General features: G+C 45.8%; 1 long non-coding RNA gene across 2 annotated transcripts; it reads right to left on the bottom strand.

The window, feature by feature from the left end:
- Positions 1 to 8596: 8596 nt before the first annotated feature.
- LOC121397112 lies at positions 8597 to 16819 on the bottom strand. 2 transcript variants are annotated; one of them, XR_005963461.1, is made up of 3 exons: positions 16641 to 16819; positions 10713 to 10810; positions 8597 to 9586 (listed from the first exon to the last, which is right to left on the bottom strand). It is a non-coding gene; the product is annotated as an uncharacterized LOC121397112 (long non-coding RNA). The 2 variants fall into 2 exon arrangements; XR_005963460.1 differs by lacking the exon at positions 16641 to 16819 and adding an exon at positions 12918 to 13008.
- Positions 16820 to 19779: the final 2960 nt, after the last annotated feature.

Below are 19779 nucleotides of genomic sequence, written 5' to 3'. Positions count from 1 at the left end.
GGGCAATAAGGAATCCCATACTCAAAGAAATTGAAGAATCAACCCCTCAGAATTTAGTGCAACAACGCCACAGTTGTGGCCTACCTAAACAAACAAGGGGGCACACACAACAACAATGTGGGAGGTAGCCCAAATACTCAACTGGGCAGAGTCACACGTCACAACCATCTCAGTAGTCTTCATACCAGGAGTACTAAGCTAGGAAGCGGATTATCTCAAAGTTGCTACATACTGCGCCAAGTCACAGGACCCGAGGGCAGCATACGGTATGTAGACACCTTAGTCATACCGTGGATTTTCAACAAGGTCTACGCTTTTTCCCCACAATTACCATTCTAATTGCCCCGGATTGGCTGAGGAGTGCATGGTTCTTGGAACTTGTCAATATATAGGCAGCTCCACCATGGCGACTACCTCTCAGACCAGACTTGCTGACACAAGGACCAATCAGACACGACAACTTGCCATGTCTACATTTGATGGCCTGGCTGTTGAATCCAAACTGTGGTGCTTGAAAGGGTTCTCGAAAAGGGCCATTGCCATTCTTAAGAAACCATAGGACATGGAAGACATTTATAAATTGGTGTGATTCCACAAATGTACCCTGGCAGCACGCGTCGATTCAAACAGTGGTTGAGTTCCTCGCGCAAGGGTTTCACTTGGGACATTAGCCCCTTTGAAAGGACAAATTTCAGCAGTTTCTTTACAACTCGAACATCAGCGGGCAAAGAATCAGATCTGATACAATTTTTGCAAGGGGTAGGAAAGGTCAGACCACCATACAGGGATCCAAAACCCCCTAGGAAAGTGCTACAAGCTGCAGTGAGGCATTAACGCATATATAATCTGACCCAGCCCTAAAGGGGGGACAGATTTAGGACGTCCCCATAGTGGTCCGTACTGACAGGAAGGGCCGTTCTAGAGAAAGGAATTTCCCGGTAAGTTAAAAATCCTCCTTTTCACTCAAACTTACCATGTTACTATAGACTAGCTCAAAGCTACAAGTCCTTCTGCAGAGACCTGAACACTCCCGTGTCCAACATATACAAGATTAAGTGTGAGACCCCTCTCCCTGGATGTGAACATGAGACAAATATTAATCACTGATTGCAGATAAGGATGGTCCTATTATGGATGGAAGAATCTTATTTAACTGGCACACAGAGTCAAGCTGGCATTTAGACACATGCTCCATCCACTGCCAACTCAATGGTTCCGTTGTAGGGGACTCATCTCTTAGAGAAATCCCAGTTGGAGCACGCTAAACACATCACATGTCCAAGTCCTTCTAGCAGAATGTTCTGTGGAGAGAAGAGACAAAATTAGAGTGTTTTAGTAAGTTACAATCCCCATTATTAATAGCGCCCCGGACAGTGAGATACTTCATTATCTGATCCATGTTGTTTATAGTTAAATAAAAGCAAAGTGTCTCGTAGCAGCCCCCGAATAAATCCCAATAATGACAGCGTAGGAACACACAGTCAAACCAACAATGACGTATTTAACGCGATCTACCTTCAGCAGCTATTGAGCGGCACAGAGTGGAGGATTCTGGGACATCTGGAAAGGTTTCAGAGTTAAAGAAAGTCAGGGGCATGTCCAAGATGGTGCTCTGAGCAGACGTGAGTTGAGAACTCTCTCCCACCATCAGCAATCCTGCACAAAATCCTGAACCCATATGTGCCCAAAAGCTGGTAGTATGGGTGGACATAAAAATAAACCAGATCCCTGCAGATACCCACATGCCAAAGCATGACCAGTCCTCCCGCTTCATGACCTTACACACCATAACCACAGTCACCGGGCAGAAATGAAGACTCGTAACCTGCCTCTCCACCTGATCCACAAACAGCAGACGGAGGAGCAACAACCATCTCTCTGTGAAGTGCTCGGCACAACCCAGGCATCGTTAACCACGCAAATGAAACTCTGCGCATTGACCTGTCACTACTCAGGCAAGACCCGCAGACCATACGGGAACGGCTCCCTGGAGAGGAGAGTATCAGAGGTGGAGGACACAACCCCTGCAACGCACAGTAGGGCAGCTTCAATAACAAATCACCCAGGTCCTCTCCAAAAGTGACGACCTGGAAAACTGCCTGCTCACTCAGGTCTAACATACATTTGCTAGAGAATGGCTCACATATACACTAGGAGCAGAGACCTTCTCACCCTTCTTTGCTGTAGAAAGAGTGCACCGGGGGCCTACACCGTTCTTAGCAAAGCCCTTTAAGTACCGGAATGCAGCACTAGCAGCACCACTACCGGTCAATGGAGTACAGCTCTCCATATACCCGGACTATTCACCAACACTTCAGAAACTGTGGGCTTCATTCACAACTGTAAAGCGAACTCTGCGGGAGGCCAACATCCCCTACAGTACGGCTTATGCTTTCTGTCTGAGAATCCAAGATGGAGACTGCACTGTATTCCTTAACCCCCGGACTGATGCGGAGCAGTGGCTGGAGGGCAGAGATCATCTCATCAGACACCAGGAAGGCCCCAGACCACCAGCCCGGCAAAACTAACACCACGCGACCTATACAAACGGCAACCCCCTCCAACACATGTGACTAATGGCAACCAGCACCTTCAAGTCAGGCCGCTCATCACCCCCATACTACTGGGACCCCACACGGCAGCCCCTGAGAGAACCTACGATCCACCACATCACAGACATATAATTAACTGAAGGCCATAGGCAGATGGTTTGGCGGGAGGAGAGAACTCTAGAACTATGGCAGTAGCATCCAGACACTAAACATGGATTATTAAAAAGCTGGACATGCTGTGGGTGCCTGTCACACTCCCACATCAACCTCTTGGTTTCATAGTTAAGGGTACTAAGCCCACCCAAGTTGGGGGTTGGGCAGGGAGGGAAAGGGATGTTGTTCGGATGTTTCGATTGTTAAATATAAATATATAGACGGCTGTGCACTCACCTGCGTAAGAGAGATACACATTAGCCAGCAAATCAACAGCGGTGTGTGAGATACAATAGGACAAAATCGAATTTATGAAAAAGGGATCTCAGAACACGCACTCTGTGAATAGTATCTCAATTCATTCGATTTTATTATTCTGAACTCCCAAAATTAATCAAAGAATCCATCCTCCATTTAACCTCATGAATTAGTCACATTTGTATATACCTGAATTCATGGGCAAAACCCAAATACAAAAACAAATTAATTATAAATCCAACTTAATCAAATAAAGTTATTAACCATGTTCTCCATTCAATTTATGAGCCAATTTCTGATAAAATTCCTAAGGAATGGAAGTGGGAGGTTGAGTCCCAAAGGAGCCTTCAGCAGCCACAACTGTTTCCTAAAGTGTCAGTCAGTAACCGCAGCCAATCGTCTCATATAAATCTTGGGAGAGATAGTGATCCGTGTGGTTTAAAGTCCAGATCCCTGTGCGGATCTCTTTCAATTAGCCGCCTGTTTGTGATAGCAGTATACTGGTCAATCACATTGAAAAGTAGAACCGGTAGAAAAATAAAAATTCCGATCATTGGCGACTGGCTCTGGCAGTGAGCGCTTGTGGTAGTTCAGTGACAAGTAACATTAAGACACATCAGTGTAAGTGGAAAGATTTACTTTACCGCATCTTGCTGCGCAGCTTTCACATTGGCGAGGTCTGTCCTTTTATTCCGCAGGGTCTTTACTTCACACGCATAACTGTTTGGAAGTTCCGCTCTTCAGGACTCTCCGATAGCCACGAAAACTTCACCAATCATTCGTTACTGCTCACCATTGCCTGCCAAATTCCGTAAGATCTTTCCAGTTTAATTTATGGCTTACTCCACGCTCCACAGAAAGAATGTATTTCAAAGATCTTACGGAATTCGGCAGGCAATGGTGAGCAGCACCAATGATTGGTGAAGTTGGTAAGGATATTAGAAGTCACTGAGGGGGTTATGTGACCATATAAAAGCACAAGGCTGCAGGCTGAGTTATACAGGGAACTCTGAGTATCACTTATGTATTATAAGGGAAAATGTACCCCCTACTGTAAATGATAAGGATATTAGAAGTCATTAAGGGGGGTTATTTGACCATATAAAGGCACAAGGCTGCAGGCTGAGTTATACAGGGAACTCTGAGTATCACTCGTGTATTATAAGGGATAATGTACCCCTACTGTAAATGATAAGGATATTAGAAGTCATTAAGGGGGGTTATTTGACCATATAAAGGCACAAGGCTGCAGACTGAGTTATACATGGAACTGAGAGTCACTGCCTGCTCTAATTACCATGCAGAAAAGGAGATTTTGTTTACTTACCGTTAAATCTCTTTCTCTTCAGTCATTTGGGTGACACAGGGACCTTGGGTATAGCTAGTACCACTAGGAGGCAGGACACAACCATAAAACAAAACTGACTCCTCCCTCACTGGCTATACCCCCAGCAGGCAGAGCCTAAGCCAGTTTGTATCAAAGTCAACAGGAATAAAACTAGATATAGAAAACCAATCCGAAAACTTGTTAACCAAAACATAGGAGTGAAAAGCCTCAATCCAGGGAGGGAAGCCCTGTGTCCCCCAAGTGACTGAAGAGAAAGAGATTTAACGGTAAGTAAACAAAATCTCCTTTTCTCCAAGTCAGCTTGGGGGACACAGGGACCTTGGGACATACCAAAGCTGTCCACAGAAACCCGGGTGGGAAAAGAGGCCTAAGAAGAAACCACTGCAGCTTGCAGCACCCTTCTGCCAAAGCGAGTGTCAGATGCCGCAAAGGTATCAAAGTGGTAAAATTTGGAAAAGGAATGAACGGAAGTCCACGTAGCCGCATTGCACAGCTGTTCGGCCGAAACTTGGTTACGGAATGCCCAGGAAGTACTCACACCCCTGGTGGAATGAGCTGTGACTCTGGCCGGGGGATCCTTCCCCTCTGCTGTGTAGGCTCTCTGAATAGCTTGTTTGATCCATCGGGAGATGGCCTGCTTGGTAGCCGGACTGCCCTGGCGAGGTCCTGAAGGGAGCACCAACAGAGCATCACACTTATGGATATCTCGAACTCTATGCAGGTAGAACTTTAGAGCTCTGACAGGATCAAGGGTGTGCAAGGCTCTTTCCTTAGGATTTGCTGGAGCAGGACAGAAGGATGGCACAATAATTTCCTGGTTAAGATGAAATTCAGAGATGACCTTCAGGAGGAACGAAGGGATGGTACGAAGAACGGCTCTCTCCAGATGGAAGATGAGATAGGGAGCTTTACATGGAAGAGCACTGAGCTCAGAGACACGTCTTGCTGAGGCAATAGCTAGCAGGAAAACCGTCTTCCAGGTGAGCCACTGGAGAGGCACTGAGGCTAGAGGTTCGAATGGAGGCAGTTGAAGAGCGTGCAACACTAGGGTGAGATCCCAAAAAGGAAAGGGCGCTCGAACTGGTGGAGCCACATGAGCCACTCCCTGCATGAATGTCTTGACGTCTGGAAGTAGAGCTAGACGTTTTTGGAAAAGAACCGAAAGGGCTGAAATCTGAGATTTTAGGGACCCTAAGGACATGCCCAGGGAGAGACCTTCTTGCAGGAACTCCAGAATGTGAGGAATGGATAACTCCCGGAACTTCACCTTGAGTTTAGAGCACCACTGTCGGTAGGTGGACCAAACTCTATAGTAGGCCCTGGCTGAAACCGGTTTCCGCGCTGCGCACATTGTGTGTGCGACGGCCTTGGAAAAATCCTTCTGTGTCAGGATTCGCGTCTCAAGAGCCAGGCCGTTAAGTTGAGGCTTCCTGGGTTTGGATGCCGGATCGGTCCCTGGGTGAGAAGGTCTGGCAGTGATGGCAGAGTCCACGGTTCTGCCACGGAGAAATTGAGGAGGTCTGAGAACCAAGCCCGACGGGCCACCTTGGTGCTATCAGAATAAGTGTGGTCCGTTCTCTTTGAACCCTTCGGATGGTTCTGGGAATGAGCGGCAGAGGTGGGAAGGCATACGCCAGACGAAAGGGCCAGGGGGCCGTTATGGCTGCGACGTCGTGAGCCAGGGGATCCCTGTAACGAGCTAGGAACATCAGAACCTTCCTGTTGTGCCTGGTTGCCATGAGATCCACCTCTGGTATGCCCCACCGTAGTGATAACTCTTGGAAGACTTCGTCGTTTAGTGACCACTCGCCCGGGTCGAGGGACTGACGGCTGAGGAAGTCCGCCTCCCAATTCAGCAACCCCGGGATGTAAATGGCTGACAGTTGAACTTGTCGAGCTTCGGCCCACTGAAAGATGAGCTTTATCTCGTTTAGCGCTCCCCTGCTTCTTGTACCGCCCTGGTGGTTGATGTAAGCCACCGCCGTCGAGTTGTCCAACTGAACTTTCACCGCTTGGCCTTCGAGGTCTTGTTGCCAGTGGAGGAGACCTAGCCGAATTGCCCGAATCTCGAGCAGGTTGATCTGCAGATGTTTCTCGTGCTGATTCCACTTCCCTTGAGCCGACCGTCCTTCGAGAACTGCTCCCCAACCGAAGAGGCTCGCATCCGTCGTCAGGATACGCCAGCAAGGTTCGCCGAGGCGTTTCCCCTTGGTGAGATGAGAGGTCTGTAACCACCAGAGGAGGGATGACCTTGTCAGTTGAGAAAGTTGTATATCCTGTAGCAGGGATCTTCTTTTCCAGGAAGAGAGAATGTTCCACTGAAGTTCCCTGAGATGGAATTGGGCAAATGGCACTGCTTCTATGGTGGATACCATAAGTCCCAGAACCTTCATGCAGAATCTCGCAGTATGTCGTGGCTTTGGAGGCAGACGACTTTCTCGATTGGGAGAGATATCGTTTGAGATTGCGTGTTGAAGGTCATGCCTAGGAAAACCATGGAGTGGCTGGGTATTAGGAAGGATTTGGTGAGGTTCAGAACCCAGCCCAGATCTTGTAGTAGTTTGGTCATGGAGGTCTTTAGAGCTTGCTGAGCCTCCTGAATGGAAGGTGCCTTGATCAGTAGGTCGTCGAGGTAGGGAGTGATGTTGATTCCTACACTGCGAATGTCTACGGCCATAATCTTGGTGAAGACCCTCGGGGCCGTGGTGAGGCCGAAGGGCAGACTCGTGAACTGGAAATGACGATTTTGGAAGGCAAATCTCAAGTATTTCTGATGCGGAGGGAAAATAGGCACGTGCAGATAAGCGTCCTTGATGTCGAGATACATGAGAAATTGACCCGGTGACATTGCTGCGATGACGGAACGTAAGGACTCCATTTTGAACTTCCGAGGACGGAGGAATTTGTTTAGTTCTTTTAAGTCTACGATAGGTCGAACAGATCCGTCCTTTTTGGGAACTACAAAAAGGTTTGAGTAGTAACCCTTGAATCGCTCCGCAGGAGGAACATGAATAATAACTTCTGCGAGAAGAAGACTGGCGATCACGTCTTGGAATGCTAATTGTTTGTTTGATTCTTGTGGGAGTCGTGACATGAAAAACCGTGGAGGGGGAAGAGATGAAAACTCTAGGTGGTAGCCTCGGGTAACGACCTCGTGAATCCATGAGTCTTGAATGAGCGTGACCCACGTATCTGCGAAAAGTCTTAATCTCCCCCCCACAGGAGTTGTTCTCGGAAGCATGGCGTCATGCTGAGGTAGTTTTATCTGTGGTCTTAGAGACGTGCTTCCTGTTTTGCCAGGAAGGTCTTTGCTTGTTCCCGAAACGACCCCTGCTTGAGAATGATGGTCTTGGAGGAGAAGATCTCGAACCCTTGTTTTGGGAGGTACGAAAAAACTTTCCTCTACGAAAGGTGGGACGAGCCTTTGGTTGTGGCAGTAGAGTGCTCTTACCTCCCGTAGCCTAGCTAATGATTTTATCAAGGTCGGGCCCGAAGAGGAGTTTACCCTTGAAGGGAATGGATGTAAGAGACTTTTTGGAGGAGAGGTCAGCAGACCATAATTTCATCCAAAGGGATCTTCGTGCTGCAATAGCGAGTGCTGATGATCTGCTAATGACCTGTGTTGCGTCAAGTGAAGCTTCGCATAAATAGTCGTTTGCCTCCCTGATTTGTGAGGCGAGTTGAGAAAGTTCGTGACGCGGGGCTCCCTCCGCTATAGCGTTGACGAGAGTATCGGACCAGGATTGGATGGCCCGGCTGACCCACACTATGGCAATGACTGGGCGAAGGGATGAACCAGAGGCAGAAAAAACGGATCGTAGTAGGCTATCTAATTTTTTGTCCATAGAATCCTTGAAGGATGAGGCATCAGGGACTGGTAATGCTGTATTTTTGGAAAGTCTAGAGACAGGAGCATCGACTGATGGTGGGGATGACCACTTGTCAGTAATATCAGGCGCAAAGGGATATTGCCTGAGGAATCGACGGTTTGCTTGGAAGCGTCTCTCTGGTTTCTCCCATTCTTGTTGAATAATTTGATCAAGCTGAGAATGAGAAGGAAAAACAGGTGATGTCTTACTGTGTCGTTTGAAAACAGCCTTTGAGGACTCAGCTGTGGCCTCTGTTTCTTGGAGGTTAAGAGTTTCCAGTACAGATGAAATCAGTGAGTCTACAGATTCCGACGAGAACTTATGGGAGTCCTCCTCGTCATGGCCGGAACCACAAGATAGTTCACCCTCTGAGTGGTCCTCATCCCCAGAGTCTGGAGGGAAGGGAGACTGGTGTCTGGGAGGCGTAATACTGTCTTCATCAGACGGAGAGGGAGCCCTGCGCTTAGAAGACCTTGGTCTAGGATTATCTAGACGGGCAAGCAGCTTGTCCAGGGACTGAGCTAATTTAGGAAGTCCAGTGGCCAATTGGGATGCCCATTCTGGAGTGGAATGCCCTCTGAGTGGGGAAGCCGGTCTGCTAGAAGCTGGGGATTCCCCTTGATTAGCCTGATTCTGAGGTGGAGTAGATACTGGAGGTTCAGTAACACATTTGTGGCCTCTTGTTAAACGTTTGCAGCATTTGGCACAGGCCAAATAAGTAACAGAGGCAGTGGGTGTAGCCCTGAAAAAGAGACCCTCACTTGGCCCATCAGACATGATGATGGCTAAAAGTGGCAAGGTAGCTTAATTGCTAGGTCAAGGAGAGCGTCCCCCACCCACAGAGATTAATAACTACACGCTAACCTGCGATGGAATAGGCAGGGAAGGAGGAGTAGTTTGTTCTGAAACCTGGAGAGGACCGAGTGGATCCCTGTGCCCCTGCGTGCTGTGCCTTGTCTCTCAGCGTCTCAGCGAATGCACGCGAAAACGATGCGCCACTAATCCAAAATGGCGGCACGCACTGAGGGGAGGAGACGCGCCTGGCTTCTGAGGCCGTACTGCGCATGCGCGAGTTTGCGCAACGTAATTTTCCCCGCCAGTGAAGGAAACTCCGTTCTAATGTCAGCGCTCCCCTACTGAGTCACCACAGTAAGAAGGGGATGGACAGAGAAGTGTAGCGCACCCTTGGCGCCAGTAAGCGATTGTCTCCCTTCCAACCAGGAGCCTAAGGACCCTGATAGAAAACACTTTCCCCCATAGATCAGACCAAATCCTAGCAAGGGAAATGAAGGGACTGAAGGGGAGAGTAGGAAGAATAGTTTGGCCCATCAGAGGAATCCTGGTCCGTTCTCCTTGATGCTCCTGGAGCATCTCATGCTGGAAATCTGTCTGCAGTGATTCTCAGTCTAAAAAGAAAGTAACAGAGATCAGGTGGGAGTTAAGGCCTAGATCCCTTTCATTCTCCAATATGGCGGAACAGGAGAGAGTTGTTACAAAGCAGCAAATCTGCTAAATGGACTGAAATGAACTTCTGCAGAACTCCAGTTGCACCCGCACTTAATAACATCTGATTTTCACATTCACTTTTTATTGTCCCTTTGTCTAATGGAAATAGTAAGAGGGAAATGTATTCTGATTTCTCCCCTTGTCTTATGTGTTACGTCTCTTACCTGCAGGGAAAAGGGGGAATGGCCTGACATTATATGGGACATAGTCAGTGAATGTAAAGCAGATATTCCATTTGCACTTTTGTCAAGGCAACAATTACACCCCTGATATCACTGGCACCTCCCTGTTCTCTCATAGTCTGTAATACTCGTCTGTACTAAGCACAATGTAACAGCCCCTAAATATCATACAGACACCAGCACCAAGACATCCCATAAAACTATAGCAGCATAGGTATTCCCTGTACTAAGCACAATTCAGCAGGAACAGCCCCCCATTATGGCCCTATCACAATAATACATTAAGAGAAGACAGTGGAGATGATACTTAACCTCCATAATGTGAGCACCGTATTGGCGCATGAAGAGTTGAAGAACTGCGCATGGGGCGAAAGTAAAGGAAATTGCTGAAGGGACCAGATTATTACCGAAGCACCGGAAGATGGCGCCTGTGAGCTCCGCTGCACTGACTCTGCATGACAATTTCTAGGGGGGAAACAATTCAAAGGTAACACTGTGCAGGGGGGGCAGTGGAGGGGGGCCAGTCAGGACTTTTGGCTAAACGGAATTTAGTTCTCCTTTAAAGGGGTTGTTCACCTTAACATAACTTTTAGTATGATGTGGAGAGTGATATTCTGAGATAATTTGCACTTGGTTTTTATTATTTGTGGTTTTGAGTTAGTTTTTTTATACAGCAACTCTCCAATTTGTAATTTCAGCAATCTGGTTGCTAGGATCCAAATTACCCTAGCAACCATGCACTGATTTGAATAAGAGACTGGAATATGAATGGGGAGAAATTGTTATAAATACAGCAGAGTGTTACACAGGGCAGGATGATCAATGAATGAGCAGTTTGACTCACTGGCTCTGGAGAGAGCTGTGCCGGGTTATCAGGATCTCATTCTTTTTTCTTTCCTCCCGTTGGTGCTGGAATGGTCGCCTTCTGTCATACTCCTTCATCTGTGGAGAAAATGGGACAGAGTTACACCATGCTTAGCTATGGATAAAGGGGAAGCAAACCAGAGTGTGAGCTCATACGCTTATCTCCCATAATTCCACAGTTTCTAAGAATACTTCCCTTTGTATAAATGTCAGTTTGAGGGTTATTGAGGTTTTGTTGCTTTTGTATCTCTTTCTACTTAAAGAGAATTTGTCATCAGTTGAGAAGGAAACATATTGCAGAAGTGGCAAATGATTAGGTGCTGGGTTACATGAGTAACTAAGTGCTTCAGTGAGTGCTTCACAACAGACCCTGCAGCTTTCACTGTGAGCAGAAAAACCTCTGTATCTATGTGTCTCTCAAAAGAGGGAGAAACGCACATTCCTGAATATAAAACATAATATAATTATACAATTATAATGCACCATTGTAGCTACAGCTTTGTCATAGGCAATTAACAGTCCATTGGATCAGGGCTACAGCTTCCAGCCCAAAAGCCAAGATGTGGATCAACAACATACAGGGTCGGACTGGGCCGGCAGCGATAGAAAAGATGTTATTTTAGATACTGGGGCATACAACTCCCAGCATCCTCCCTGCTAGTGTAACATACAGGAATATGTGGCACAACAGGATCAAACTTTTTGTTCTATATGTGACATTTGGTACTAAAATTACACTTCCTACGCTGAATGCAGAACCCCCTGTACCCCCTCAGTGGTTGCCCCCATCACTGTCTCACTGATCTGTGTCTCTAGCCATTGCTAAACTACCCAGCAGTCCCTGTGATAACTAGTAGCTGAGCTGTAGTTCAGTGACAAACACAGATCTAAATGGGGACAGGGGGAGTCCAGTCAGGGGTCCCAGGAGATCTGATGGGGGCGCTGGTTCTAAAGCTGCTTATGTTTGGACTTTATTAGTGTTGTTTTAGACTGTGCAAGTTTGATCTGTACCTGAGCATGTGATTGGCTGTCAGTTACTGGGATATCATGCCTTATCTCCATGACATCACTCCCAGCTCAGCTCTGATTGGCTGAAAGCTGCAAGGAAGGTGATGTAACGGCTCAGGTACAGATGACCGTTATTTCATTTCTGGATTCAGAGGTAAGTGCAGCAGATCCATTTACGGGGAGCAGGGGGGGCATATTTAGATGATACAAAGGGCAATTTCGGGTGTTTTGTCACCCATCATTTATAGCAGCTTGGGTAGTGGGGCCATTGCTGCCAAAATTGTCCCATTGCCTAGCACTCTAATTGCTTGGGGAGCTGCTTGTCATGAAACTGTTCCAAATGACATGTGTGTGACAAGCAGGAAAGGGGGGAGTCATTTAAGGCAACTTGGCATGACTTTCCTGCAATAAATACACTATGATGGTATAAGATCCATTGTGCTCTCTGGCTATTACTTTATTTACATGTGACATGTCTGTAATTGTACACGGGGACTGCAGCCTGTTGAGAGGCACTGAACATATATTCCATTAATACTGACTTGTCTTTTTATTTGGATACAGACACCTACATATTACACTTATACAGGGAATCAGCTGAAAATGGGCTTCTGATGGCAGCCCTGCCCCCCAATCTACTAACACATGTGGGTGTCAAAGTGCCTAAAATCTCCCCATATTCCTCTCTAATGGGAGTAAGAGCAGAAAAACTTATAGTTCTAAGGCAATGGGTGTTTGGTTTTACTTGTTTTTGTTTTTTTCTGAACCATTAGACAATTTTCTCTGCCTCTGCTGTAAATGCCAACGGTCATTTTCCAACGGTCATTTTCCAACTGTCATTTGCCAACGGTCACACTCATCGTAGCGACAGTCAGTGGCCTCAGCACTAGAGTGGGGGACGGTTCAGAGAGGCTTAAGTAGAAAGACAAGTAGCACAAATCAGAAGAATAAATGTCTGCCCTTAGGATTCCTGCCATTATGGGTGCAGGGGGCACTGATCAGAGCAGAGCTGGTTATGGGAAGCAGGCACACTGGGTACATGCAGGGGGAATGGATTCAATAGGAATGTGGCCCCTGTATTGATATAACCAAGGAATCATAGAGCATGATGGGATCTGTAGTCCTGTTACAAGCCAGCCCTCATCATGACATTATAAGCAATACAAACGCTACCTACCTCTTATGGTCAACCCTTATAGTGCATCATGGGAGATGAAGGCCCTTTCCACATGCCAGTGATAAAAGTCTACAGCCTGGTTGCCCAACATTTTTGTCAACTAAATAGCACACGCAACAGCAGTCAGGCTCCCTCACTTCCAGTAATAGCCTTATAGTGGGTAAAGACCTCACAGTGCATTATGGGATCTGTAGTTTATGCATTGGCATTAATTTGCTCCTTCTAACAGTCTCTTATTTCTCCCCAAAAAGTGAAATATCCCGAGAGATTTGAGAGAGATAGCGATTTGTGAGAGAGAACGATTTGAGAGAGACAGCGATTTGAGAGACAGCAAAAGAAGAGAGAGAGCAGCAAAGAGAAGAAGACAAAGAAGAAAGAAGACTTCAGTGACCCCCTGCTAGAGATTTATTACATCTTCCCATTTGGGATCCTCTGGACAAAGGTACTGCTCCTGTATTTCCCCCTCTATAACATGTGCTTGGAACAGTAACATTAGCTTATCCCTTGGCTGTAGGAGTTGCCATGCTGCTTATTATAGATGTAGCTATAGCTGTTCTTCTTTATTCTCACCTGTAGATTTGTGAGTCGGGGGATTCATCCAGTGTCGAACTGGGATACCAGGGGCCCACCCAAAAACCTTAGACCAGGGGCCCACCAAGAAAATTTAGACCAGGGGCCCACTGTACTATTATTCTTCCTCTCCTAGCTCAACCTCTATTCATAGTTTTACATACTATAATCCATTATTCCATCTATTTAGCCTCATAGAAATAGGGAATGGCCTTGAAATAGGCCAAATATTTAGCAGCACAACTTGCACAAGGGCCCACTGACACCTTGGCCCACCGGGAGTTTTCCTGGTATCCCTGTGGGCCAGTCCGAAACTGGATTCATCTTTTATCTGTCCCTGTACATGGCAGTCCCCCCAGGTTGGTCCCAACCCACTATTGTCCCTGAAATTGACTGTACAGCCCAACCCCAGCAATGCACTTTATCCCACTACTAAAAACTGGACTGTATGTTTTCCAATTCCAGGGCACCCCTAACATGGGGCTCCGCTGGAGGTGGGGCAAATGATGTATTATGCAATTTAGAGCAGATGGGGAGCCAATCAGAGCATTAGAAGAGTTCCAGTTCAACAGGTTCATGAAAATCACAATAAAATAGGGCTCATTTACTATTGCGCTGGGCATAATATCATGGCAAATAAATCCTATTAGCAAATGTGCTTGTTCCTATGTGCTGTCCCTATACATATGGCACTTCTCCACATTAACTCTAACCTTCCCAAATCTCTATTTTATTTTACAGGGGCGTCGGATATGGGCCTGCGTTCCATCAAGGACCGCCTTTCCATAAAAGGCAATCAGAAGGTAAGTCTGCTCTCTAAAGTGGCTGCTGACAAAGGTACCCAAGGGGTTAAAGGGAATACTAACCCAATGATAAACATTGTGTATCTTCCATGTAAATGTGATTAAATAGAAATATAACAGGGTTTAGCTTAGTATTTGCCCCGAGTGTTACAATTCCCATATTTAGTGTTAGAACTTACTAGTGAGAGTTGCCATGTTATTTGCTCTGTCTATAGAGATCAATGTAACAGCTCCCCTAGTGGTAATAAATACATATTGCTTTGCTTATTGTGCCTAAGGGAAGAAATTGTTTCTCTCATTATTACTGGGGATTAAACACAAACTGCTGGAAACCTTAATGTCTTCTTGTTTCTTACATTTCTCTAGGGCTTAGAGTGGATCTACATGGAGGAGGAGGGGATCTGTGAGATCATGGAGTTTGAGGGACCACTGGCGGCCCTTTATTTGAAGTGCATGAGGCAGGACATCATATGCCAAATGAAATGGGCGCTGTATGATTATTGGATGGCCAAAGAAAGCATGAGAAACACCAGGTGGTGGAAGATGAGGTTGATGTCCGAGTTCCAGCAGGACAAGAGGAAGGCCAAAGCCCAACTGAGATACCTCTATAAAACACTAGAGGCGATGAACCAGGCCATTCTCAGAAGAACATGGAGAGATATCCAGGTACAGTGTCTAATGAATATATTTCTTAAAATATTACTATTTTGTAATGGAAAGTATAAGGGGCTGATGTATTGAAATCCATTGCAATGCTGCAATTTTGAGAAAAACAACCACAAAAAGAACATATAACTCCTGTGCAACTGAAACCTATTGAGATGCCATAGAAACCAATGGGAAGTGTATCTTCATCATTTTGGCAAGGAATTGGGATGGATCAAAAGGCTTGAAAATGCAGAGAAACCTGCGATTTGCAACTTGTCCCATAATCACAGAAAGTCGAGGGAAATGGTGCAAACATTTAGTATTTTAATTGGCTTAACTGCCATATTTCTGATTAAAATATAATGGAATTTCTACAGAGATATCACTTGCTAATGTAAAAAACTGTGGTATGAGTTTAACGTTATTTTGTTTGGTTTTGCAGACAGCCCTCACAACCACCAAGCGGCCACCAACACCACCGGCAGTTTCCTCGGTACCAAGCACCGATGCACCTCTGTGTAAGTCATCTTCATGACACAGAGGTGAGTGAGCCATTCGCAATTCCACCAGCGCTGCCTCCACTCTAATCCACCATAATTCCACACGTGGTGCTCCCCCTTATAACTAAAATATGGTTCCATAGACAGGAGCACCCTTAAGCCACTTGGTAGACCTGCATTCCTTTCCACTCCATCCCTCAGACTTCAGAAGCCGGGTCTAAAGTCTGGGGTGCAATGGAATGGAATGCAGTGTTCACCAAGTAGCTTCATGGCGCTCATGTGTATGCGGCCATATTCTCCTCTGTTTCAATTTCCTCCACCGTAATTCGAACAGCGGTGCCCCCACTTACACCTAAAATATGGTTCCATAGACAGGAGCACCCTTAAGCTGCTTGGTAGACCCTGCATTCCTTTCCACTCCATCCCTTGGGCTGTAGAAGCTGGGTCTACAGTCTGCCTTGGTTCCAATGGAATGCAAGGAATGCAGTGTTCACCTAGCAGTTTAATGGCGCTCATGTGTATGCTACCATATTCCCCTCTGTTTCAATTCCCTCCACCGTAATTCCACCAGCGGTGTCCCCACTTACACCTGTCATATAGTTTCACAGACAGGAGCACCCTTAAGCTGCTCGGTAGACCCTGCATTTCTTTTTACTCCATCCCACAGTCTGCAAAGCCGGGTCTGTAGGCTACTTGGGGTCCAATGGAATGAAAGGAATGCAGTGTTCACCTAGCAGCTTAATGGTGCTAATGCGTATGCTGCCCTATTCCCTTCTGTTTCCCTCACCCTGCTTCCCTTGCTTTAATTTGGTGCATTGATCCTGGGAGAAAATCCGATCGCCGTTAAGGGGTCAGGAAGGAATTTTTTCCTCTAGTGAAGCAGATCTTGCTAGAGGTTTTTGCCTTCCTCAGGATCAAATAGCGCAGGTTTTCTAATTATTGTCAATAAAACTGTGACTTACACAGATTAAACACCAAGCTGCTGTGTGTGTGTTTTATTCTGGGTACTGGTCACATTTGGGACGGGTAACATATAGATGGGGTGGGGGAGGTGAGAATGGAATGAATAAGCAGAGAAAAAACAAAGAAAAGTTAAAGAAGAATGAAAGTGAAATTTACTCATGTTCTTGTTGTATAAGAAACCCTGCTTTCCATGGTATATGTCAGTGTGATTCCTTACACCCCACCCAGCACTTCAGTACCTGTCAGTGACACGTGCCAGTCCTCCTGTGGGTACAGCTGCTCCACCAAGCATTCTTACACTGGGCTAACAGGTTGGAGATTCTGTTTCTAATGGTCATTCCTGGGAATCTCCCACCATTCCCCATCATGGAATGTAGCCTGTATACTCATGTACCCACTGGCACATACAGACATAACAAAGCTGGAGGGAAAGATAAAAATATATATAATTTAGTTTAAAGTGATACTGACTCTCAAATGTATCGCAGTAAGAACAAATCCTTCTAAAGGGGAAGTAAAAACACAAGACACATATTTACTGTATTTCAGTGCACAGGGATATTATCCATAAGGCACAATTCAGCAGGTAGGATCCCATTCTCCCTTTCATAGTCAGACATATCCGGTGCTATCGCCATAGGGGTGAAGGTTAAAGTGCACAACACAATATTCATTGGGCAGATGAGAAGTTGCCTGTGGGTACAAAGCCTAAACCTGTCTCTGTAGGGATACTTGTGCAGTCATTGCCCCCGTGTACTCAGAAAGCAAAGCAAAAGAACAATAACGTACAGAATCCATCCATGTAATAGAACCCCCATACTAAGGTGGTCTGCTGTTATGTTTGCTGCCCCCAGAATTGTATTTCAAAAATAGATCTTGGTTAGGGCAGAATGAGGGGGTGTAACTATATAGAAAGTAGACCCTGCCACTGCTGGGGGGGGTAATGACTGATCAGCAGTATCACAACAAATATTCCCTAAATTTAGTTGTTGTGTGGCCTCGTATGGTCTAGTTTACAATTGCTAGAATGCAGATTTATAATTCTCAAACCGATTGGTATTTTAACATATCTCACTGTAATATTCTAAAGAGAACAAGTGGGTTATGGTTTAGATGATCAAAGCAGTAAAAAAATCCTACATTTTGCAAAGAAAGTGAAATTCTGGGTTGTTCACCTTTGAGTTAACATTTAGTATGATATAGAGAGTGATATTCTGAGATAATTTGCAATTGGTTTTAAATTTTTTATTATTTGTGTTTTTTTAAATTGTTTGGCATTATATTCAGCAGCTCTCCAGTTTAGAATTTCAGCAATCTGGTTACTAGGGTCCAAATTACCCTAGCAACCATGTTTTGATTTGAATAAGAGAAAGGAATATGAATAGGAGAGGAATGAATAGAAAGAGGAGTAATACAAAGTAGCAATAACAGTAAATGTGTAGCCTTACAGAGCATTAGTTTTGAGATGGGGTCAGTGACCCCCAAAGAATAAATGAAAGCCAATTGAAAAGTTGCTAAAAGTTAACTTAAAGGTGAACCGCCTTTTAATTGGTCTGTTAAAGGCACAAACCCAGAAAAGTATAGACATGTCCTAGGTCTGTGCATCACCGAGGTCTGAATGGAGACAGGAAGTAGCACCGTGGTGAGGTGAGGTTGTATGTAAATACTTCTTTACCAGATATTCCAGGCTAGACAGAGGGAAATAGAAGGGGAAAGTGATTCAATGCTCAGAAGAGAGAGAGATGATCTCCCCTTTATTAACATATAATGGGCAGGCTACAGTGTGCCATTGGGGTGCACTGCAAGATCTGCCAACTGAAAGCTTTATTAGAATGGTGGCAGTGTCCATAAAATAATGGATGTAGAACCCTACTTAGAAGTGGATTGGTATCTTTATGGATATAGAGATTTCAGTGGATACATGTAAAGCCGCAGATACACAGATGTTAATAAAAATGAGTATTAATGTACAAGGTTGCTGCACCTAACACTATATCTCCTGTACTGAGTCCTGTGATCTACCCACAGCGCTTGACTTCCATTGCCGGCCGTCCCACCTCCATATGATTCATTAGGCCTTAGTTAGGATTTTACCCCCCTCTCTACTAAAGGCAGCCATAGATGGGCCATTTGGGTGTATTTTCAGGTCAAACTGTTGATACACGTATAAGGGGCCACACACAGTATGGCCGGCTTTCTGGCCGGCTGATCTTTTGTTCAAACAGCACATGCAAAATGCGGAGCTGCAGCTTCTCTTTTTATCTTACCTGCCAAAACCCCCTGAACTGAGCAACATTATGTACTGGCAGATTATATTAATAAACCTATCTGATTCCCAAACTGACCAAGGTGCATGGGGTACAAGTTAGGAGACAGATAGGGGTGCAAGGAGAAGCAAGCAGATCTGTATTCATGAAGCAACTGCTCCGTGTGGGGCACAGAGTCCTGTACCAATTTAAATAATGAATAGTGATATAATAAAAGGCAGTGTGCAATAATGGTGGCTTGCACTTGTTCTTTGCACTTTGCATGCTGCCTTCCACTATAAATGAACCCTGGGTCTTACGGACACATGTATGTACTATATAGGCCAGACCATATGTACTCTAAAGGTGAAAGAGACATAACCACATCTGTATACATACATTGGTGAGCAGGACCCCTACGGAATGTTGAAGATATTGGTGGCCAAGGGAAAAAGAAACATTGGGGTTCAGTTAAACTTACCTCTAAAGTTCAGCAGCAAATACTTCTTCACCCCCCTCCAGTGGCTTCTTATCCGGCGGCTCCTTCATCCTTCTCCAGCGGCAGCAGCAGAGTCAGCATCAGCAGCAGATTCTTCTTCCCCGGGCCCCCTTGTAAGTTGAAATCCACTGGGCCCGGGACGACTGTTCCCCCATGATGGTGGCCCTGTGCAGAATGAGAGAGGTGGGAGGCACTAGGAAATCAGAATAAATTCTGTATTCAGGCTGATAGTGGCAATCTGGTGGATTAACTCGGTGCAGCAGCCACAGGTAGCCACGGGCACACTTACTGCACTGTAATGCTCACTCATACTCTCTCTCTCTCACACGTGCAGACAAACAAGCAGAATTAAGGTCTCACCCACATGGCAACAGCCTATGACTAAGTGTTTGTAACATAAAACGCGTAAGGCTGAGGACACAATACATCTTTTTTACATTGCTTCAACAACCTGGTGGAAGATTGCCTTTATTTGAGTGCCTGCTCCATTGTATTTTTCAGTGATCTGAGAGCCCCACACCACTTCCAATAGCTGCCCCTTGTGATCCGGGAAAGGCCTCCCTGGTTTGTACAAAAGGAACTGCCACTGTTTCCATGACAACACAAGTCAAGTGCAGCAACTGAGTGCATGTG

The sequence above is a fragment of the Xenopus laevis genome, chromosome 8L, assembly GCF_017654675.1.
Source record: "Xenopus laevis strain J_2021 chromosome 8L, Xenopus_laevis_v10.1, whole genome shotgun sequence".
Taxonomy (NCBI): Eukaryota; Metazoa; Chordata; class Amphibia; order Anura; family Pipidae; genus Xenopus; species Xenopus laevis.
Note: the sequence above shows the minus strand (reverse complement) of the source record. Positions and strands in the feature narration are given on the sequence as shown.